This window comes from Oryctolagus cuniculus, chromosome 1, assembly GCF_964237555.1.
Source record: "Oryctolagus cuniculus chromosome 1, mOryCun1.1, whole genome shotgun sequence".
Classification (NCBI taxonomy): domain Eukaryota; kingdom Metazoa; phylum Chordata; class Mammalia; order Lagomorpha; family Leporidae; genus Oryctolagus; species Oryctolagus cuniculus.
This window is the reverse complement of record NC_091432.1, coordinates 207,075,779-207,098,030: the sequence shown is the minus strand read 5'-3', so window position 1 is coordinate 207,098,030 and position 22,252 is coordinate 207,075,779. Positions and strand designations below refer to the sequence as shown.

The 22,252-nt window shown below is 38.4% G+C and overlaps 1 pseudogene; it reads left to right on the top strand.

Annotated features, from left to right (window-relative positions):
* Positions 1-512: 512 nt before the first annotated feature.
* The window catches only part of LOC100339949 (translin pseudogene), a 183,801-nt pseudogene continuing 162,061 nt past the window's right edge, over positions 513-22,252 (top strand).

Below are 22,252 nucleotides of genomic sequence, written 5' to 3'. Positions count from 1 at the left end.
GGGTCCTGCTAGTAGAGTCCAACTAGTGTAATGGCTTTTAATACCAACAGCCATAGTCTTAGGAGTAAAGGATGTGAAGAGAACCTTGTTCCAGTCATACAGGGTCCTACAAGCTATACAGGATAGTTTACTGTGGAGGGTATGAGTCCAGAGAGGTGGAATGTGGGTAGGTTCTTTCCTATTTCTGCCAAATGGATTCCAGTGGCACCAAGAATTTAGAATGAATTGTTACAGTCCTGGTGTTTTAGGTTATGGTGAGGTCACTACCCAGATCTCCCAGTGTGGGAGTTGATGGGAGTTGATTTTTTATGGGCTGCTTCTGGGGTTATCCCCAGCTTAGGCAAATCCCCCTGGCTCATGTAGAATGCATAAGCATAACTTTGTGTCTATTGCCCCAAAACTCCTACATCTGCAGGATCCAGGAGCTATGTCCTTTGCCCAACATGTTGCCCTGACTACAATTCTGGTAGAAGCAGAACAGAAGTGAGCTGCATAGCTTTCCACTGCCTAGTATGGCACTCTGTGCGAGTGGTGGAGGGGACGGGAGGAAACCAAGGCAGTGTTCCTGCTCCAAATCCAGCAGTTACTCAGACCCCAGTCAGCTCTCCAGGCTGAAGCAAAAGTCAGTGGGTGACTGTGGAATTCCCTCTCAGCTAAAACAACAAGCAGCAGGGCAGGTGGCAATGTCTTCCTACCTTCAGATGGTAAGATGGCAGGCAGTTCACCGCCAGCAGCTGGATGTGCCTTGTGGCTGACTATAACATTGTCTCTCCTCTTGTGCCACGCATTCTTCATTGTATTTTTTTTTCACTTCTTTGCCAAAAATTTCCATCAGTCAGACCCCTGGAAACATAGTACTTCCTTTATTCTCTTCATATCCCAGGGCAGTTCTATTTGTTTCATTCTAAAACCTTTAAATAATTTTTTTTTTATGTCTGTGGATGCCATTGCCTTTGAGCTGAGTTTTGACCATGTTGTTAGAATGAATTTTAAGACACAAATTTTGATATTGAAATGCATTTTCAAAAATTTTTTAAGTACATATGAACTTGTTATTCTAAGATTCTTTCTAATTTGTAAGTTTTTTTCCCTAAGGGAGTGCCAGCTCTCTCCAAAAAAGTCATGAGTCTTATTTATTTAATAGAAAAGAAGAATCTGAGAAATAGAAAGTAGGAAGCACTCAAGAAATATGAAATTTAGGAGTGCGCATATAGAGCAGTGTGTTAAGCCACGGCTTGGCATGTCTGCATTCCACAGGGGAGCCCTCTGAATTCCTACTATTCTGCTTGTGATCCAGCTCGCCCTACAAATGTGCCTGGGAAGCAGTGGATGATGGCTCAAGTACTTGTGTTCCTACCACCCTTAGGGGAGACCCAGGTGGGATTCCTGGCTTATTGCTTCAGCTTAGCCACATCCCAGTGGTTGTGGCCATTTTGGGGAGAGAACCAGTGGATGGAAGAATCCCTCTTTCCCTCTTCCCTACCTTTCAAATAAATAAATCTTAAAAAAAAAAGAAGCATAAAGCTTATTAAATTTTTATATCCTCAGGCTGACTCAGGAAGGACTTAAAATACCACTTGCAAATTTCAGGGACACAATCTGTGCTCTTTTTTTGGGGGGGGGGACTAACATACAGATAAGATATTCTGAAGAGGCTAAGTTTATGTTTAGCATATGAGAATCATCTCAGATACTAACAGCCCAATTTTATATTGCTCTTCAGATCGCAGCCTTGATATCTGCACTGAAACCCTGGTGTTATTTTTCAATCATGTTCTCCAGCCTTGGCACACTACTGACATTAGCATGACTCAGTTATTTTCTGTTCTTAGTCAACCTCAGCAAAATTTGAACTAATGTTCAAACAGACTATACAGTTCTCTGCTCAAATGTACAACTAATAATTCTGATGTATCTGAAATAGGTTTACATAATTAACTTGATGGAAATTACCAAATTTTCCTTTTCTTGAGCTAACTAGAAAATATGATATATTATTAAAATTATCATGAGCATGTGAAATTGCCTGTTTTAATCATCTGCAATTTAGATTTTGCATTCTTTGGCATAATATTGAAAACAATATATCAAAAATCTCTATCATCATCATGTTAAGTAAATTGTTCTTTTTACTGTGGTTATTGTTTAAACAGTAGGAGCAATATAAAATTAATCAGTTATTTTTTAGAAGAGGCTCTTTCTTGGGCATAACTTTATTGCAGATACTTGGGTATATGTTTAGTAAATATAATGTGACAGCTATAATGATGTTATGGCACAGTTGTTCTAACAATGAGGAACTAATCACTGCAAGACATGAGTTGGAATATAAAATAAGCAGTTATCTTTGGTTGATGTGCATTAGCCTTCTGAACATACTTTAACTTTCAAAGAAAATACTTTTATGTATTTGCAAGTTGTATCCATGTATTTGTCAAAGCTATGAAGTGATGTATTAGCTATAGAGAAACATATTTGGACATCTTGTTCATCCCTTGGACAGTCTTACATGGCACACATCTTCGCAGAATAGAGATGTTTGATTTAGAGTTTGTTAAACGTGTAGTGGGTAAAAGGAACATTTTTTTACACACATTAGAGAAGCACAACCATTACAGGGTTTGATATTATTTTCATTTTTAAATATTTGGAAGGCTGAGCAACTGAAGGTGAGGAGAGGAGAGCCAGATAAAGATATCTTTCCACCTGCTGCTTCACTCCTCAACAGCCAGGCCAAAGACAGCAGTCAGGAACTCTATCCTCATCTCTCACATCTACCTGGGTCATCTAACACCGCCTTCCAAGGCACATTAGCAGGAAGCTAAATCAAAAGCAGTGTAAGTAGGGTTCAAACCAGCACTCTTATATGGGATATATGGACCACAAGCAGTGGTTTAACCCACTGCACAACACTGCTGACACCTGACATTTTCTTGGTGCAGAATTTATGAGACTAGAATTAAGGAGAAGTCTATGAAAGGAAAATATTAAATTGGCTTTTGAAATAATATAACTGTTAGAGGAAGTGGATCTGACATAGAAAGCTATCCATAAAGGAATATAGATTCCAAAAATATGATGAACAAACTCTGAAAATTGAAGTCAAACAATATTAATTGAATTAAGCATGATAGATTGCCAAGCAGTGTGGATTTTCAACCTACAATAACTGAGAGTATTATAAAATGTTCCTCCATTACCCGCACCACAAACTACTTGAAAGTAAGGACTATGCTACTCTACTATGTATTATCGTACATTGCTCATAATAGTTATTTACTGAATGTTTTATATATTCATGGATAAAAACTAGAACAGAAATACCAGTCTCAGGGACAATAGTGGAATCTATAACATGAATGTTTCATTGTTTCATAAGATCCTTGATAAAACATCATTTACTTAGACATAAGATGCCCATGTCAACATCTTCTAAAATTGCATTGTTCATGTCCTTGTATATGTTCAGCAAATATTATCTAGTAATGATGAAGATAACTTTTCTCATTCATTTTTCACTAATACTTTGTACCTGTGGAGCTATGAGAGAAAAATCAACATCCCACTTTAATTAGCAGTGAAATATAATTGTCTGAAAGAAACCGAATGTTTCACTGTTCTGCATTTTGAAAAGCACCCATACCTGAACGAGCACAAAAAGTGCTCTTCTGAGGCTCTTATACAATCCTTAGCTGATTAGTCAGATTGGGATTTGAGGCAACTGTACTGGCAAGTTGTTTTGCATATGAATATGGATTTTTATGAAGTTGCATAGCTCTTGTAAATAAACCTGAAGCAAAGCTACACCTGTGCTCTCAGGATGTTGTGAAAATTCTTAGAGGGTGGTTCTTTTTTGATTAAAATGTATTATTGCAAACGTGTGTTGAGACAGATCATTGCCTTGGCATTGTCCCATGTGTTTGAGAAGCATAAACTCTCAAACGAAGTGTTCAGCAAATCTTGAAATGGTAATGAAAGGAAAGAAGCATCATGCAATTTCAAGAGCAGGATGGGAACATATCACGTTGGGAAATTATATTTCAGTATGCAGAATAAAAGTGAAGTTTGAGTAGCATTAAACTAGTTGATTGAAAGGATGCAAAGCATTGGCTCTGGGAAACTGCCTGAGTTCAGACGTTAACAGTCAAATACCAACCATATGCAATCTGCTTGGTGAACTTCACCGAGTTAATTAATATCTCTCTTTTTTTAAAGATTTATTTTACCTATTTGAAAGACAAAGTTACAGAGAGAGATAGAGACAGAGAGAGAGACTTCCATCCACTAGTTCACTCCTCAGAAGGCTGCAATGGCCAGAGCTGCGTCGATCCAAAGCCAGGATCCAGGAGCTTCTTCTGGGTCTCCCACGTGGGTGCAGGGGCCCAAGGACTTGGGCCATTTTCTACTGCCTTCCCAGGCCATAGCTGAGAGCTGGATCAGAAGAGGAGCAGCTGGAACTCAAACTGGCACCCATACGGGATGCCGGCGCTTCAAGCCAAGGCTTTAACCCACTGTGCCACAACACTGACCCCAATACCTCTTTCTAAAATACTGTTTTAACCACTGCTATTAAATAGTGATGAATCTCTCATATTAATTCAAATAAACAATGCATATTAAGTCTCTGACTCAATTTTGTTTTCTAATGATGTGCCTGAACTTGTTTATCAGATTTTTACTAGATTATGTGCCATTGCATATTTGAAAGGCACAAAGCATGCCTGGCTTGTTAGTCAAGAAATACCCACTCTCTATTAGTCACATCCCACTGTTTTCCACAGTATCAGGGTGATGTGACTTCTTCACTACCATGAGTGGTTTTGTTGGTTTTCATGTTTGATTTAATTGACTGCTAAGAATATTCCTCATTTCAGTTTGGAAACTTTTTACCTTTTCTCATCTCATTAATGTTTGTACATTATGGATTGATTCTTAGAGGTTAGACAGAGTTAGCATACAACCACTAGGTTTCCTTGGTGATAGTTTAAAAACATGTCCACAGTACCTTATAAATTACATATAGTGAGATTAACATTTTAAAAGAGTGTTTACTTATTTAGTTGAAAGGCAAAGTGACACATGAGAGGGAGATAGAGATCTTCCATCTGCTGGTTCACTCTCCAAATGCCACAACATTTGGTACTGGGCAAAGCCAAAGCTAGGATCCAGGAACACCTTCTTGGTCTCCCATCTGGGACCAGAGCCAGGATTCAAACCCAGGTACTTCCATATGAGATGAAGGCATCCCCAGCAGTGTTTTAACTGCTGCACCAAAAGCCCACCCTCTATGTAGCTTTTTATATCAAACTTCTTTTATATATAAACTTCTTTTTTAGTGATTGTGATTATTTTGTTCCAGAATTCAAAGATAGCACTTCAATGCTTTCACTTTCTGTTTTGAAAAGTCAATTTTGACTTTATTTTGACTTCTATACAAATAATCATTTCTCTTAGTTGCTTTAATGGTCTTTTTGTTTGACTCCACAATAATGAATCTAGATGTAGACGTCTTTTTTTATTTAAGATTTATTTATTTATTTGAAAGTCAGAGTTACACAGAGAGGGAGAGGCAGGGAGAGAGAGAGAGAGACAGAGAGGTCTTCCATCCGCTGGTTCACTCCCCAGTTGGCCGCAATGGCTGGAGCTGCACCGATCTAAAGCCAGGAGCTTCTTCTGGGTCTCCCACACCAGTGCAGGGGCCCAGGGATTTAAGCCATCTTCTACTGCCTTCCCCGGGCCATAGCAGAGAGCCAAATCGGAAGTGGAGCAGCTGGGACTCAAACTGGTGCCCATATGGGATGCCCTCACTGCAGGCAGCAGCTTCACCCGCTAAGCCACAGCACCAGCCCCATAGATGTCTTTTTATGTGCTTTCTCTCTCACTCTCTTTCTGTCCCCTCCTCCCTTTCTTTTTTTCTTTCTTCCCTCCCCTCCCCTCTCCTCCCCTCCCCTTCGTCTCTTCTCTTCTCTTCTCTTCTCTTCTCTTCTCTTCTCTTCTCTTCTCTTCTCTTCTCTTCTCTTCTCTTCTCTTCTCTTCTCTTCTTTTCTTTTTCGTCTTTCATTCCTGGACATATTGTATTGACATTTTAGCTCTGGAATTTCTCTGTCACAACATTACTGAAGACTGAACTGTATCATCTCTAAATCTTGTCTTCAGGAGGAGTGGTTTGCTAATTGAGTCCTATGCACAATGCCAAGGTTTTGTGTATTTTCATTATGCAGCCAAAATAAATGAAGAACCAGGTAAGTAGAGACTGTTTGTAGGGCAAGCCTGTATTTGATGCAATTTATCTCAGTTTGTGTCTTCTCTTCATGGAGTTTTTCAGGGTATTCAATTTTCTGTATTACTTGGAATGCTATTCAGTTCATTGGGTGATGCAAAGGAAATGAAGAGTGTAAGATCGAGAAATAACAGAGTCACAATTGCATTTTTAACTTATAGTATGGAGAATAAATTGTATGATGAAATGAAAATGGACAGGAGATGAAAATCTCATTTAGAGAAATGGTAGTAAAGGTGAAAAAAGACGCAAGAAAATCTTGGGTGGTAACCTCAACAGGGATTTTTAAATTATTAGATGAAAAAAGTAGGAAAAAGAAATGTTTTGATATTTTTAACTGTTTTCAACTTTTATTAAAGTAACTGGAAAAGAAGGTAATAGGTTGCTCCATATTAGTGCTGCCTCATAGATACTTTTGCATGAGTGTCTTGAGATTGAATCTGTAGAGGCACAGCTCTACCATTATACACTGGAAATTAATTATTTGAAGTTCAGAAGATAAAGCATAGTCATATTTTTTTAAGGAAACACAACAAATAGAAACACTTAAATTTTATTACTGGGTGACATTGCCAGACAGACAAAGAAAGGAAACACCAATATGTTAGGGGTCAACACAATCAAATATTATTTTATGGAACAAGAATTTGACCACAAGGGTCCTAGGGAGAATGAGAATTTTTTTTTTTTTTTTGCTTTCAAACTTTTATTTAATGAATATAAATTTCCAAAGTACAGCTTATGGATTACAATGGCTTCCCCCCCATAACGTCCCTCCCACCCGCAACCCTCCCCTTTCCCACTCCCTCTCCCCTTCCATTCACATCAAGATTCATTTTCGTTTCTCTTTATATACAGAAGATCAGTTTAGCATCCATTAAGTAAAGATTTCAACAGTTTGCTCCCACACAGAAATATAAAGTGAAAAATACTGTTTGAGTACTAGTTATAGCATTAAATCTCAATGTACAGCACACTAAGGACAGAAATCCTACATGAGTAGTAAGTGCACAGTGACTCCTGTTGCTGACTTAACAAATTGACACTCTTGTTTATGGCCTCAGTAATCACCCTAGGCTCTTGTCATGAGCTGTCAAGGCTATGGAAGCCCCCTGAGTTCACTGACTCTGATCATATTTAGACAAGGCCATGGTCAAAGTGGAAGTTCTCTCTTCCCTTCAGAGAAAGGTACCTCCTTCTTTGATGACCCATTCTTTCCACTGGGATCTCACTCGCAGAGATCTTTCAGTTTTTTTTTTTTTTTTTTTTTTTTTTTTTTTTCCCCGGAGTGTCTTGGCTTTCCATGCCTGAAATACTCTCATGGGCTTTTCAGCCGGATCCGCATGCCTTAAGGGCTGATTCTGAGGCCAGAGTGTTGTTTAGGACATCTGCCATTCTATGGGTCTGCTGTGTATCTCACTTCCCATGTTGGATCATTCTCTCCCTTTTTGATTCTATCAGCTAGTATTTGCAGACACTATTCTTGTTTATGTGATCCCTTTGGTTCTTAGTCCTTTCATTATGATCAATTGTGAACTGAAATTGATCACTGGGACTAGTGAGATGGCATTGGTACATGCCACCTTGATGGGATTGAATTGGAATCCCCTGGTATGTTTCTAACTCTACCGTTTGAGGTAAGTCAGCTTGAGCATGTCCTGAATTGCACATCTCTTCCCTCTCTTATTCCCACTCTTACATTTAACAGCGATCACTTTTCAGTTAAGTTTCAGCACTTAAGAAGAATTGTGTATTGATTACAGTATTCAACCAAAAGTATTAAGTAGAACAAAGAAAAAAAAAATACTAAGAGGGATAACATATTAAGTTGCTCATCAATAGTCAGGGTGAGGGCTGATCAAGTCACCGTTTCTCCTAGTGTTCATTTCACTTTAAGAGTTTTCCTTTTTGGTGCTCAGTTAGTTGTCACCTATCAAGGAGAACAAGTGGTATTTGTCCCTTTGGGATTGGCTTAATTTTTTTGTCAATTTAATTATTTCATCCCTGCCTAATGAGTCTCTCCTTTCTAATTGCTATCAATAATGGAGAGCTGATTATATTTCCCTACATTTTCATACCATTGTTCATTGAAGGAAAAAGAATCCTGAATGCTAACTTCAAAATATCACTGCACTTTTCAATATGATGGCGGAAAAACATGAGGTTGTAGGTATTTAAAACCTGATATCCCTGAAGAACATTTTAAACCTCAAAAATCCTTTGGAAATGCATTCTACTTCATTACTCAAAGATTCATTTCTTCTTAGCACTGTGCAATTTATGATTAAATTGCACATTTTGTGGACAGTGATATTCAGCATGTTTCTCCAATCAAAGAAACAACACAGCAAATGCAGGATGTTTTTCATGGAAGTGCTTTAATTCCATGCTTGTTATGAATTCTTTGCTCGAGAATTACTGGAGATTGCTCACAAGAAGCAGAATAATTCATTGAAGTGCTAAAAATACATTGAAAAGTGTTTTTTTCACATCCATAATTCATAAGAAATACTGTTCAGAGAACATTGAAGCTAGAAAATTAGCTATAAAATAATGATAAAATCATGGATGATAGTGACCTAATTCAGAGAGAAATATCAAGGTTTTATACTCATTACTCTCTGTGAATTCCAATAACATTCTTTTTTTATATATCTTTTACACACTATTGCATGCAGGAAACTCTTGAAGAAAAGTATAAAGCTCTCTTGTGCTGAGGCATCTAAATCTTCTTTTTCTTTACCTTTTCTGAACATTTAAACATTCACACATTTTCATAGAAATCCCTCCACTTGTTAACATGCAGCTGAAGAATGTTTACCCTAATGAACTCTTTCCAAGAGTTATAATGCTCTCCTGACTATAAACATAGAGAACACATACCTGTATCATTTTAAACTAAAAACAAATGCACCAACTATTGTCTTTTACTAAATGAATCTTTTACCTCTAGTTTTCTAAGTGTTCAAAATGATGTCGGCATGTTTTCCATTTTCCCTGGAGTTAGTAAGAATTAAATTCTACTTTTTACCATTTTTGTTCTGAGTTTACCCAGAGGTAATACTGAAGACAATGATGGGAGTACACATTGTGCATTTGATCCAAGATCAATGGTAGAAATATAGGCATGTAAAACAGTCAGTATGAATGCCAGTGAATCTTTGTTCTTAAGCCAGATACCTTGAGAGAAGCAGAAGTCAATCCCCTCTCATGATTAATGAACCAATGCGTTGGAATTACCTCAACTGAAGAGCAGGGAGATTGTGGGTCTTCAGCAACTCTTCCACTTTGAGGATTTTATATTCCTGAACTTCCAGATTACCTACTGTGGTTTAGTTTGCTCCTACAATTGGAAAAATAATCCTTAGCTGGAGTCTCCTTTGTTGCAAGTGCCATGAATAGGTGAATCCTAAGGTAACATGGGCCAAATGCTCTCAGCATCACCTGTGCTTCCAAACGTTTAAAAATTTTATATTTGAGAGGGAGGGACAAAGGAAAGGAGAGGGAGAGGGAGAGAGAGAGAGAGAGAGAAATACTGAGATTGATTGATTTTCATTTGCCACTCCCCACAAGCCCACAGTGGCTAGGCTACAGTGGCTAGGACTGAAGTGGGACTGGCTGGGCTGAAGCTTGGGAGCCAGGAACTCACATAAGGTTTTGTACATGTGTACAAAGAATTCCAAAACTAGAGTCATTGGTGCAACCTCCCAGGAAAAAGAAAGCAGGAACTGGGGCTGGTATTGAACCCATGTACTCCACTATGGAATTCAGTCATCTTTTTTTAAAAAATATGTATTTATTTATTTGAAAGTCAGAGTTACATACACAGAGAGAGGAGAGGCGGGGGGGGGGGGGGTCTTACATCCTCTGGTCCACTCCTCAATTGGCTGCAATGGTGGGAGCTGTGCTGAGCCGAAGCCAGGAGCCAGCAGCTTTCTCTGGGTCTCCCTTTGGGTCTCCCACATGGGTGCAGGGGATCAAGGACTCGGGCCATCTTCCACTGCTTTCCTAGGCCATAGCAGAGAGCTGGATTGGAAGTGGAGCAACCGAGACTCGAACAGGCGCCCATATGGAATGCTGTCACTCCAAGCCAGAGCATTAACCCTCTGAGCCACAGCGCTGGCCCCTGGAATTCTGTCATCTAACTGGAGTCTTAAGTGCTAGGCTACACAGCATATCAATATACAACCTTTTTGTTAAACACTTATCTGAAATTTTACAGATCAAAGAAATTAATAAATGGTTGTTATTGCAAGGAAAGGAATACAGTAACATTTTACTTTCATAGACTTAAACAGACAAGTTGTTCCCTTTCTATGATTATTATATGCACAAGTTTTAGTCCCCATGGAATATATATTCATTGTGTTTAAGTACAAATGTCACTGCCAGTTGGCTGTCTATGTAGAAACTACTATGTAGGGGCTGGTGCTGTGGTGCAGCAAGTTAAGCTGCTGTCTACAGTGCTGGCATCACATATGGGTTCTGGTTCCAGTCCCAGGTTCTCCACTTCCTATCGAGCTCCCTGCTAATGCACCAGGCAAAGCAGTAGAAAATGGTCGAAGTCCTTGGGCCCATTCACCTGGAACAATCTCCTGGCTCCTGGCTTTGGATTGGCCCAGCTCTGGCTGTTGTGGCTCTTTGGGGAGTGAACCAGCAGATGGAAGATTCATTTTCTCTCTCTCTCTCTCTCTCTCTCTCTTTCTTTCTCTCCCTCTCTCCCTCTCTCTCTCTCTTTCTCTCTTTCTTTCTCTCTTTCTCTCTCTCCCCATCCCCACCCCACACCCTCTCTCCCTCCCTCTCCCTCTCTCTGTGTAACTCTTCCTTTCACACAAATAAAATAAATCCTTTAAAAAAACAAAAAAAAGAAACTACCATGTAACTTAAAAGCATGCACAACAATTAGTGACGAATCATATTACTTCTTTCAAACTCTGATAGTTACTGGTCATTGTGCACATTTTATTTGGTTTGTATGCAGACAAAAAAATTACATAGTTGTGCTGCCTTCTTGCACTCAGTGGAAAACCCACATGATAATTTATAAAAGACAAAGATGTGAGTTCATCAACGTGGTAAAATGTGGTAATATTTTGGAATTGAATATAAATGGAGTTAATAGGCAACATGAATGACAGTAGGCATATTTATACTGCCAGAATTGAGATACTCTGGATAAATTGCTTACAGAAATCCAGTAAAGGGTATAAGTGACAAAAAACTTGTGTGGAAAAGGATGACGATGTTATGGAGCAAAACTTCACATTACAGTAGTTCTTAGAGATGTTTCTTCGTATTTAAAGCACAAAGAATAAAGTATTGGAGCTGATCCAGTATTAGAAAGGCTATGGCAATTCACCAATTCATAGAAAAGGTGCTTACTTTGTGTCAATAGTTAAATAATTAGTATGTTAGCACTCTTCTGATATCTCTCTCTCTCTTTCTCTCTCTCTGTATGTGTGTGTGTGTGTGTGTGTGTGTGTTTGTGTCTGTCTGTCTCTCTGAGAGGCAGAAGACTTGGGGGGTGGGGTGTGCTGGTGAGGGAGCAGAGAGAGAGAAAGAGGAAGAGAGAGAGAGAGAATCTCCTATCCCTTAGTTTACTCTCCCAGATGCCCACAATGGCCAAGGTTGATCCAGGCCAAAGCTAGGAACTGGAAACTCAACCCATGTCTCCCATGTGTGGATTAAGAACCCAGTCAATTCTATAAGCCATCATTGTTGACTCAGAGTCTGCATTAGCAAGAAGCTGGAAACAGGACCCTCAGCCAGAAATCAAATTCAGACACTCTTATAGTGACCCAGGCATTTTAACCGCTAGGCTAAATGCCTACTCTTTGAGTTTTAGAAAAAAAAAAATTAAAAAGAAGCCATTTATCAATGTATTTAATGTTGTAAAATTATAGTGCTTAAAATAAATACTATTTTTACTAATTTCATTTCCTATATGTGTACAACAGACAATAAGGTGTTTTTCGTATCCTAGAAGTTAATTTTTTCTCTTTTTATTAATATAAAGAGAACAGATTTCATGTATTCCATAGGTACAATTCCAAGAAAACAGCCACAATTCCCTCCCTTTCCCTCCTACTATCCCCTACCCTCCCTCCTCTGTCTTCCTTTCATCAATTTTTGCAAAGATAGTTTTAGTTCACTCCATGTTTACAGGCTTAATTCACCACTAACAATAATACTCAACATGTAAAAAGTAGGAATACCCAGTTCCACAGTAGTATAAACAAAGACTAAAAACTTCAATCATATCACAAAATGTCCATTACATTCTATACATTTTTCTTGTTAGAAGTGATTTTTAAAGAATATAAAACAATTGGATTTTTTCTTATTGACTGTTAAGGTCTATTTGCATATGCAAGTTTTCACAATTATTTTAATAGTGGCACACAATTTTATAGCAATGTGCAGGAGTAACTATACAGGTATTAATATATATGTTTGTTCATGAAAATCTATGTGTACACACATAAATGCCTGTAAAACAAATTAATTATTTCTCATCTGAATGACTTTCAAGTTCAGGTCACTCTTTTTTTTTTAACTTTTATTTAATGAATATAAATTTCCAAAGTATGACTTATGGATTATAATGGCTTCCCCCCCATACAGTCCCTCCCACCTGCAAACCTCCCCTTTCCCACTCCCTCTCCCCTTCCATTCACATCAAGATTCATTTTCGATTCTCTTAATATACAGAATATCAGCTTAGTATACATTAAGTAAAGATTTCAACAGTTTGCTCCCACACAGAAACATAAAGTGAAAAATAATAGATGATTTTTTAAATGATGAGGAAATCAGATCAGACCTATTGTCATGTTTAATCCCAGTGAGAGTCAAGTTGGGAATTGATAATTTCTTTTTTTTTTTTTTTTTTTTTTACAGAAGATCAGTTTAGTATACATTAAGTAAAGCTTTCAACAGTTTGCACCCCCATAGAAACACAAAGTGAAATATACTGTTTGAGTACTCGTTATATCATTACTTCACAATGTAACGCACATTAAGGACAGAGATCCTACATGAGGAGTAAGTGCACAGTGACTCCTGCTGTTGACTTTACCAATTGACACTACTGTTTATGCCATCAGTAATCTCCCTATGCTCCAGTCATGAGTTTCCAAGGCTATGGAAGCCTTTTGAGTTCTCCGACTCTTATCTTGTTTAGACAAGGTCATATTCAAAGTGGAGGTTCTCTCCTCCCTTCAGAGAAAGCTACCTCCTTCTTTGAAGACCTGTTCTTTCCACTGGGATCTCACTCACAGAGATCTTTTTGCCAGAGTGTCTTGGCTTTCCATGCCTGAAATACTCTCATGGGCTTTTCAGCCAGATCCGAATGCCTTTAGGGCTGATTCTGAGGCCAGAGTGCTCTTTAGGACATCTGCCATTCTATGAGTCTGCTGTGTATCTCGCTTCCCATGTTGGATCACTCTCCCCTTTATTTATTCTATCAGTTAGTATTAGCAGGTACTAGACTTGTTTATGTGCTCCCTTTGACTCTTAGTCCTTTCATTATGATCAATTGGGAACTGAAATTGATCACTTGGAATAGTGAGATGGCATTGGTACATGCCACCTTGATGGGATTGAATTGGAGTCCCCTGGTATGTTTCTAACGGGGCAAGTCAGCTTGAGCATGTCCCAAATTATACATCTCTTCCCTCTCTTGTTCCCACTCTTATGTTTAACAGGGATCACATTTCAGTTAATTTTCAACACTTAAGAATAACTGTGTATTAATTACAGAATTAAACCAGTCATATTAAGTAGAACAGACAAAAAACTACTAAGAGGGATAATGTATTAAGTTGTTCATTAACAGTCAGGGCTATGCTGATCAAGTCACTGTTTCTCATAGTGTCAATTTCACTTCAGGAGGTTTCCTTTTTGGTGTTCAGTCAGTTGTCACCAATCAGGGAGAACATGTGGTATTTTTCCCTTTGGGACTGGCTTACTTCACTCAGCCTGATGTGTTCCAGATTCCTCCATTTTGTTGCAAATGACTGGATTTCGTTGTTTCTTACTGCAGTATAGTATTCTAAAGAGACATATCCCATAATTTCTTTATCCAGTCTACCGTTGATGGGCATTTAGGTTGGATCCAGGTCTTGGCTATTGTGAATTGTGCTGCGATAAACATTAGGGTGCAGACCGCTTTTTTGTTTGCCAATTTAAATTCCTTTGGATAAATTCCAAGGAGTGAGATGGCTGGGTCGAACAGTAGGGTTATATTCAGGTTTCTGAGGAATCTCCAGACTGACTTCCATAGTGGCTTGACCAGTTTGCATTCCCACCAACAGTGGGTTAGTGTCCCTTTTTCCCCACATCCTCGCCAGCATCTGTTGTTGGTAGATTTCTGTATGTGAGCCATTCTAACCGGGGTGAGGTGAAACCTCATTGTGGTTTTGATTTGCATTTCCCTGATTGCTAGGGATCTTGAACATTTTTTCATGTGTCTGTTGGCCATTTGGATTCCCTCTTTTGAAAAATGTCTATTGAGGTCCTTGGCCCATCTCTTAAGTGGGTTGTTGGTTTTGTTTTTGTGGAGTTTCTTGATCTCTTTGTAGATTCTGGTTATTAACCCTTTATCTGTTGCATAGTTTGCAAATATTTTTTCCCATTCTGTCGGTTGTCTCTTCACTCTCCTGACTGTTTCTTTTGCAGTACAGAAACTTCTCAACTTGATGTAATCCCAATAGTTGATTTTGGCTTTGACTACCTGTGCCTCCCGGGTCTTTTCCAGAAACTCTTTGCCTGTGCCAATATCTTTCAGGGTTTCTCCAATGTTCTCTAATAACTTGATGGTGTCCGGTCGTAGATTTAGGTCTTTAATCCATGTTGAGTGGATTTTTGTGTAAGGTGTAAGGTAGGGGTCTTGCTTCATGCTTCTGCACGTGGAAATCCAGTTTTCCCAGCACCATTTATTGAATAGACTGTCCTTGCTCCAGGAATTGGTTTTAGATCCTTGATCAAATATAAGTTGGCTGTAGACTCAGATGTATTCTGGGCCTCTGGCTTCACTTTGGCCCAGGCCTACTGTTGTGAGCATTTGGAAAGTGAATTGATGGGTAGAAGATCTGTCTCATTCTGTTTATCTCTTTCAAACATTTTCTAGTTCAAAGTTAAAAAATTTTCTGTATTTATGACATATTTTCTTGAATGTCTACCTAATATGTTATTTGTAGAATTCAGTTTTTTTGTGTGTGTATGTGTGCTTTTTTTTTTTTTTTTCTTTTTGCTTGCTTGTTTGGTTTAACTATTTGGGATGCTGAAACAGACTCAGAGAAAAAGAGAATACCTAGCTGCTTCTTCAGTCTCTAAATGCCCACAGTGACTGATGGTCAGGTTGAAGCTGGGAGTTGGGAACTCAACCCAAGTACCCAGTGTGGGTGTCAGGAAGCTGATTGCTTTAGTGATAACCTGTGCTTCACAGTGTCTATATTGTCAAGGAGCTGGAATCAGGAGCTGGAGCTGTGACCCCAACACAGATACTTGGTTGTGGGACTCAGTTGTCCTAACCAATGTTTTAACTGCTAGGCTGAACCTTTACCATGGGAATATTTATTATTAAAGTTTTAGAGTATTTTCCATGACGCTTTGAATAAAAACAAATGTGCATATTATATGTTCTTCGTCTATATAATTTTTTGTAAAACATGCTTTATTTTAGAAATATTTGTTAAATAGCAGCAATATGCGAATCTTGAGTACAACCTAGACACCTGATAGTGCTGTCTAATACCTTATTTTTTTCTGGCAGGAGAGGAAATTGCAGCCAATGTGTGGATTTAACTTGCAATTAGCATTCTAAAATAATTTTTTAAGGTGGAAGAAAGCATAATAATACATCATTATAATATTTTAAATGGAAGTATTATTGGGAACTGCTAGACATAAAATACACCTAATTTGACATTTTATTTTCTTATCAATATTCCTAATATTTTATTTATTCCTTCTGAATAATTTGTTAATTTTTCCTCCATTTTATATTCTTGGATCTTTTTACTTATAGTCAGAGAAGGTGTTTTAAACTCAAATATCTTTAAGTAAACTATGATATTGCAGCATCATTTCCTTAGTTTGTGAAAAAATGTGTGAAACCCTTCACTTCCTTATTATTCCTTGATAGAGCTCCTTCTCGAGGATACACCTTCAATATTAGCCAGGATTTTAAGACAATGAGAGATACAATCTCTATCTGTCTTTCTTCATTTTATCAACAGCATCTATCTTGCATCTCTCTTTTACTTGATCTCTTCAGATGAGAAATATAGGGTTATTTTTTTCTGGTAAATTGCTAATTTTCTCACTCGTCAAAATCATGCTGAGACGTAGAAAAGAAAGAACTACTTTTCCTAGCAAACCTGATGCCCTGCAGGGTCAGCTACATAGCTAGAATGTCCATTGCAGAAAATACTAAAGCAATTACATTCTGAATCATATTTTTCTTCATAAATTTATGTTATATTGTTAAGTAAGTACCACAATAATTCTTCTTCTCCCTCATGGTTGTATAAAAGGCTCTTTCTATTAGGATGAGGGGAGTTTGTAAAAGCAATCTAATTTTCCACATTTAGAAAATTTTACTCAGTATATTTTATCAAATTTGTTTTTACAACTTTCACTAAGAGAGTTTTCCAATACATTTGATATCAGCAAATGCTTGTTAATTCCCCAGCACATTCAGAACTAGAAAATAAAACTGCCAACCTTTAAGACCAAACACTTTTGGTAAATACCACAGATGCCAAATTACTCTAGCAGGTGCTAAATTGCTACTGGTGTATCACCTTGGGATATGATGAAGATAAATGGAACACTGTGTATTTTCTCACTATTCTACAATTACTGAAACACCTGTGCTAAGCAATGTGGTGCTAATGCACCATAAGCGGCTTCACAATGCTTTAAGAACCTTGTAGTTCTATATTTCAAGTTGCTTATCAAGGCCTTAATTTACTTTAGGAGCTGGACTTGTTTCACCTATGCAAGACATTAGTACCAATGTTATGTCCATGGACACTTTCTTCTCCTTCTATTCAATTTTTGTTTATTTCTTCCATTATTTACTAATAGTTCATTCTACCCATTTTTATCTCATTGTGCTTTTCTATGAGAATATGTCCATCTTCCTTTGCTTCAGATGAATTGTCTTCATCCTCTGCCACTAGTGAAACAGTTTTCCATTAAAGCCTGCATCATCGTCAACAATAATGAGTACTGTTATCAGTGCCTCATCAGCATTTATATTTTCACAAATCACATTTGATTTCCTGTTATTATAATACAGCAAATGGCATTTATAGCAAATATAATAATATAATATAACAAATGACAGTACCTGAAAACATATCGCATTCCCTGTGGACCTGAAAACATTTCATATGTGGGTCTATTTTACCAATTTTAATCCATAAAAAACAAATGGTTGTGTTTGTATTAGTATGTTTATGATAACAATTTCCCCACAGTTATTGTGAATTAAATCTGTACTATTTCTGTTCCAAATTATTTTAAGAGCTTTACTAAGAGAAAAATCATATACAGTGCTTTCAGTATAGTCAGTGCTTTTAGTATATTCACAGGGTTGTCTAACCATCACCACAATCTTGTTTGAGAACATGTTTGTCCCCTAAAAAAGAAAATCACTACAACAACTTGCAATCATTCCCTATTCCCATATAACTTATCCTCTTCAGGACTAGGCAAATGAGACATATCTCAGCCCTGAAATGGTGAAATTTAAAATGTAATTACCAGACAGATTTATCATTTCAGAGTTGAGTTATATCTTCTTTCTCACATTCCATTTCCTTTGGAATTAGAAACAGCTGTGGAAAAAGCAAGTGAAATTCTGAGCAACTGTATGTATTATTTATGTCAGAGTCCACACTATTTTTATGGATTTAGTTTCAATAACTTCTAGAGAGTTTGCAGCTTTCTCTGAAATAACCTCAAAGGAATCTCTATGAATCAAAGCCATATCACACATTCACCTGTACAACTTTATATGTCACTTGTTTATTTTATTTTTTGGATCTTGATCTGAAAACAAGAATCTGTTTTTATGTGTTGTGTATAAAAAAGGAAACACATAGAGTGGCATGTACTGCTCAGTTACAATAGCTTCCAAAGCAAGTGGAGTCTGAAATATTTCTCAGAATCATGTTCTGCAGAGATCGTCAAGGCTTATCCACGTAATAATGACTCTAACAAATGATAATACAGAGTAGAAGCAAGTCAAAGATTTGATAATCCCTGTATCTAAAATATCACTCAAAACCCAACTTTTAAACTCTCAAAATATTCTGGGGGCAGGCATTTGGCCTATAGACTAGGAAACCTATGTCCCATTTCAGAATACCTGTATTTGAGCCCTGGCTCCTGTCCTATTTCCGGCTTCCTGCTAATGCACATCTGGGAGGAAGCAGGTGATGGTTCAAGTAGCCCAGTCCCTCTGACCCACACGGGAGACCTGGACTGAGTTCTCTGCTCCCAGATTTGACCACTTCAGGGACTACTATGGGCTTTTGAGAAGTGACCCAGCAAATGGTAACTTTCTTACTCTCTCTCTACTTTTCACATAAGTTTAAATAAAGTATCACACTGAATCCACAAGTGTAGTTAATACAGACCTGGATCAGTGGAATAGTGAAGGAACAACCTTGTTGTGTTACTGAATAAACATGGTATTATTGAACTATAACATCTGAAATTTGCACTGTGAATTTACTGTTTGTAATGAATAATGCTGAAAGAAGTTTATTAGTAAAAGAAATATGTGTCCACATATTCATGCCAACAAAATCATATAAAATTCATCAATGTTTGTTTGAAGGCAATGGTTGTCTCTTTAGAAAATGAATAATAATATTAGTATCATCTCAAGCTTAAGCATTAAATATCTGTGGGGCACATATATAGGCAGTGGTAAAGATGCCTTCGTATCCCACATTGGGAGTACCTGGATTTCATACCTATCTCTAGGTCCTGAGTCTAGCTTCATGCTGATGCAGACTCTGGAAGTAATTGGTTCAATCCTGCCATACACGTAGGAAACCTGGACTGAGGTCCCAGATCCTGGGGTTGGCCCTTGGTTGCAGGTCCAGCTGTTCAAGCATTTTTAGGGGAGTGAAATAGTAGATGAGAGCACTCATTCTCTCTTTCTCTTTCTCTCTCTTTCTCTCTGTTTCTCCTCCAGTTAAAACAAAATAGATAAATAAGGGAACTTTAGAGTCTATTTCCCTTTCCCATGTAATTCCTCACCATTGTTTATAAAAGACCTCATAACTACTCACATTTTAGCTGCTACTCTAATATACAAAATTACTACTTTTTGAGCATTCATTAAGAAAGGAAGTGCTGGCTAGCGCCTTGGCTCACTTGGCTAATCCTCTGCCTGCGGTGCTGGCTCCCTGGGTTCTAGTCTTGGTTGCTCCTCTTCCAGTCCAGCTCTCTGATGTGGCCCAGGAAGGAAGTGGAGGATGGCCCAAGTGCTTGGGCCCTGCACCCCCTTGGGAGACCAGGAGGAAACACCTGGCTCCTGGCTTCGGATCCGCGTAGCACACCAGCCGCAGTGCGCCGGCTGTAGCAGCCATTTGGGGGGTGAACCAAGGGAAAAGGAAGACCTTTCTCTCTCTCTCTCTCTCTCTCTCTCTCTCTCTCACTGTCTAATTCTGCCTGTCAAAAAAAAAAAAAAAAAAAAAAAAAAAAAAGGAAATGCCAGGTCAGTTCATATAAAGGTCTGTAACTAAACAAGCAAATAACTGCGCTGATTTAAAACTGACAGAACTATCCTGCATTTTTTGCCATAACGTTGTATTTTAAATCTGAGTGAATGTCCATTTCCTGAATGAATTTTAATGGCTTAATCATGTTAAAGAATGACATGAGTCAAATTAAGCATCTTGGAAAGTTAAACATATTCAACTAAAAAGGTAATGAAGTGAAAAGAAGTGGAGGATTCAATTCTAGTCTGGGAAGTATGCCCAAGTTCTCAATAAATGAATAATGGAAATGTTTGCATAATAATAATCAATCCTTCCAATAATGAGTTTGCTGTCAGTATATAACCACATTGAGTAATTAAATTCCAATGAATTCAGTTGCTAAGTCAGGCATATGCTATGAATTAGCAGCATGGCAGGAACCTCTCCCAGGTGCCTACCTTGACCCACTTGCTTGGGTCCGATTAGAAGAGTGTCTACATTAATTGCTGCAATTTCCTTCTGTAGAGGCTTTGCTCATTAGATAGAGCTAACAACGAGTGCTTGCTGTGAGAAGACAGAGAAGGATGAGCCAGAGAATGAGCCTGTTATCTGACCCCGTATACCACTGCTACCAGCTCACAAATCTCTTCAAATCTAAGTCCTGGTCCTACGTCATGTCCCAGGATGAAAGAATTACTTTTCTCTTGCCACTGTCCTATCCCCTCTACCATCCATGATTATAAACACGTGTGCACACATGTACATCATTTATTTTTCTTGTTGCCATTAGCACATGCTTTGATTTTTACTCTAGAACCTCTAAGGAATTACCTAATCAAAATGAATTCCTAGACAAAATGGTTCCCGCCCAAAGAGGAACACTGATAAGTTATCGAGAATTAATATTTGCCATTGTACCACTTTACTATAATTAAACAAAAGCATAATAGCTAATGGCATCGTCAACTGCAGTGGCTGACACACCAAAGTTGAGTCAAGTCACCATCCTACAAATCACTAAGTGGATCATTTGAAAAGCATTATTTCAAAGACTTTAGTTTCGAGGCAGAGTTGGGGATTAGTGCAAAAAGCTGCTGCCTGCCATGCTTGCATCCATATGGAGACCAGTTCCAGTCTTGCTACCTGACTTCCAGTCCAGTTGCATGCTAATGGTTTGGGAAAGTAGCTGAAGATGGCCCAGGTGTTTGGGGCCCCGCCAACAAAATGGGAAAACCTGATGAAGCTCACAGTTCTAGGCTTTGGTAGGGCCCAGCCCTGCCATGGTGGCCTTCTGGGAAGTGAGCCATTAGGTGGAAGACCTCTTCCCATCCCCCATGTCTCCCTCTCCCTCTTCCTCTTCCTCTCTCTCTCTCTCTCTCTCCCCTCTGTAGCGCTGACTTTCAAAAAAATAAATAAATCTTTGAAAAAAACAACAAAAACTTTAGTTTCAGTAAAAGCTCTGTAGGGAAAATCATATCATCAATATTGTATAGGATCATTTTGGGAATTAAGAGTGTTAACGCAAGGGAGTTCCTAGTACATTTCTTGCAACAAAGTTAATATTACACTAAAGAAACTAGCACTTGCAGCGCCGGCACCCCGGGTTCTAGTCCCAGTCGGGGCGCCGGATTCTGTCTCGGTTGCCCCTCTTCTAGGCCAGCTCTCTGCTGTGGCCCGGAAGTGCAGTGGAGGATGGCCCAAGTCCTTGGGCTCTGCAGCTGCATGGGAGACCAGGAGAAGAACCTGGCTCCTGGCTTCAGATCAGCGAGATGCACCGGCCGCAGTGCACCGGTCGCGCCGGCCACTGGAGGGTGAACGAACGACAAAAGGAAGACCTTTCTCTCTGTCTCTCTCTCTCTCACTGTGCACTCCGCCTGTCAAAAATAAAAAAAAAAAAAAAGAAACTAGCAATTTATTTAACCATCTTTATCTATGATATAAACATGAAAGTTAACATTGGAAATGTAATCAAATTTTATTTGCTATTCTTTTTTAACTGTATGTAGTTCTTTCTCATTAGAATCATCACTAATACTTAAGTTCCCTGCTCTGAATCCAGCAAACATTGATTGAACTTTCCTTTTTTAAATTTTTTAATTAGTTTTTGAGATTCAATAAAGTCCATAGATAAAATTCTAAGAATATAATTATATTTTCTTGTCTCCTCCCTTCATCTCACACCTTCCCTCTTCCCTCTTTCATTCCTTCCTTTTTTTCTTCCTTCTTCTCCTTCCTTCCATCCTTA